Source organism: Tribolium madens, unplaced genomic scaffold (assembly GCF_015345945.1).
Source record: "Tribolium madens isolate multiple individuals breed KSU strain unplaced genomic scaffold, Tmad_KSU_1.1 Scaffold_71;HRSCAF=194;Tcas5.2_LG6, whole genome shotgun sequence".
Lineage (NCBI taxonomy): Eukaryota > Metazoa > Arthropoda > Insecta > Coleoptera > Tenebrionidae > Tribolium > Tribolium madens.
In genome coordinates, this window is record NW_025401041.1 from 7,264,392 (window position 1) to 7,267,017 (window position 2,626).

At 25.9% G+C, this 2,626-nt stretch overlaps 1 protein-coding gene across 1 annotated transcript in view; it reads right to left on the reverse strand.

Moving 5' to 3' along the window:
• The window catches only part of LOC123008743 (inhibin beta chain-like), a 34,506-nt gene that overhangs the window by 30,208 nt on the left and 1,672 nt on the right, over positions 1-2,626 (reverse strand). The gene's annotated exons all lie outside the window — the stretch shown is intronic.

Below are 2,626 nucleotides of genomic sequence, written 5' to 3' on the forward strand. Positions count from 1 at the left end.
AATTACTCTTTGTTTGTATTTGCACAAGTTAATTATTTTTCATTTACCTAAATAGAAAGTTTTTAAAAAAACGATTCATGTTTTATATGTGATCATCTTAGGAACAGTCTGTATGTAGTTAAAAATTTTATTCAAATTAGAAATTTTATTTAGAATTTTAATTTAATTGGTGTTTAGTGAATTGCCAAAAATTTTTAATTAAAACTTTTAATAAAAATGTTTCATTTTGCGAATAATAATACTGCCCTAACAGTTTTATTGTACATTGCATTTTCCACACGCCACGTATATAAACCCGGTATCCAGTTCAGGGTTAAACGCTGGTAATAACGTAAAAATCCAGGTCCGGCTTGTGCAAATGAAGACATTAAACAATTTTAAACTTAATGTAAATTTTTCTCGCCTTTATCGGCAATCTTTTGAATATTACATTTAACGATTTTTCAGCGCAAAACTGTGCTTTAATCAAAAATTATAATTAAAATGAAGTAAGTCACTGGTAGACTTTTCAACGAATTTATTTTTCTTATTCAAGTGTGTGTCATGAGTTCGATATATCGACCGGTGAATGGGGTAAAAAGTAATAATTGATGGTAATTGCACGTTCCATGTCGCCGATGGTAAGGAGAAAACTTCAAAACAGAACAATCGATTCCAATAATTGATACAAAGTGCAGCAAAATTTTACGCTTTTCTATAAATAAACTGGATGTAATTAATATTCGAGGATATAAATAAACACTGATTTGCATATTGGTCGGTCTTGAGGTCTGATCTTGCAGACTTTGTCACCGAATTTACAACAAATCACAAGTTTTTATCTCTTCCTGTATTACAACTCATGTTTCCAACAAAGAAACGCCGATTAATTTGCTTTTATTTACGAAATATCGGGTGAACGGCGCAATGACTAATATGTAGATTAGGGGTTAGTCATAATAAATCGTTTTTAAATTACTTTTAATAACAAATTATTATTTCACCGAAAAAAAATTATTGCATATTTAACTAATTAATTTGGAGTGTCTTGACTTCTCAACATTTTTATTACTATAGATAGTAAAAATAGAGGGAAACTGTAATTTACAACAAATTAATTAAAGATAAATTACTCTATTAATTTTTAATACCGATTGTCCCATCTTAACCAAAAATAGTAATCAAAAAATTATTGTATATTTTTTTATATTTCAATATACAGGGTGCGTCAGAACTCGCGCCACAGAGAAAAATTTCAAGTAAGATAACCAACCAGGAACATGAAAAAAAATGTTTTAAAAAATTCTCTGTCAAAAAATTTTGACATTTATTATTTGATATTTGACATTTTTTTATGTCTATTTAATGATACTCATGATCTTGTGTATGTTTTTTTTATAATTATTTAGTAAAAGTACAAAAATTTTGCCAATAAAAGCCAATAAAAACAGAGTTACAATTTAAAATACAGCTTGTATTCCTCTTCTAATAGCCTGTAGCAAAAAAATTTGGAAAATTATTTTTCCAACAGAAATAAATAGAGTCAAAGTGCAAAATTTAAACTCTCATAACTTCGAAATTTTGTCAGATAACATTTTTTTAACCATTTTTCCATGTTCCTCGTATCTTACCTTATATGGATTTTTCTCTGGGGAGCGAGTTCTGGCGCAGCCTGTATTTTGACTATCGAAAAATTACGTCACTAATAAGTGTTATATGTCCAAAAAAAAAAAATGACAGTTAATAAATTTTTTTTATTTAAAACACCTATATAATAATGGTAATTGGATCATTTGTGAAGATTATATGTATGTATAAATAGGCATAGTCTTTTGGTAATTTGCTTTTTGGGTAATTATTTTAATAAAATGTGAAAATATTTGTTTTTTTCTTTTAATAAATCTTATAAGGTATTCGTTTTTGGTATTACAGCAAGTCATAAGTCAATACTTATACATACAGGGAGTCCCATAAACGTCAGATCAATGATTTAAAACTTTATACAGAAGGAAAAAAATATGTATAAACATTTGTATTAATTAATTATGGCAGTAAACAATATTTGCATACATTACCATAAATTACAAGTTTTGTTTCATTAATTATTCTATAGAATTTTCAATAAAAAATAAAGTCCACACATAGTCAGCGAGAGGCACATATATGCAGAAAGATGTTTAAAAAAAGATACTAAAATTGATTATAAAATATTTTTTTAATTTATGGTTGACAAAATTTTAAGCTTTTTTTTTAAAAAAAAACTTGTATATACCTATCGTCGTTTTTTTTTTGATTCACTAAAACTTTGTGTAATTTTTATTTTAAACGTTACAGAAAACATCTACATTTGCTTAATTTTTTTACAGAGTTTAATCTCAATTTAAAAAAAAAATGAGTCTAGACACTTCATTAATTATTAATAATTACTAATTAATCAGTTAATTATTTTTATCTATATTGTTTTTACGTGGAAGATAAAAAAAATATCTAGCCAAAGAATCGAAGCTCAAATTTTTGAGTCATTAATCAACAAGAGTTCAAAACTTTATATACAAAAAAAAAACAGAAAAAAATTATAGGAGTATACACTTGTGTTAATTAATTATGAAAAAAATCAATAATTGCACACATAATCGCAAATTCCAAG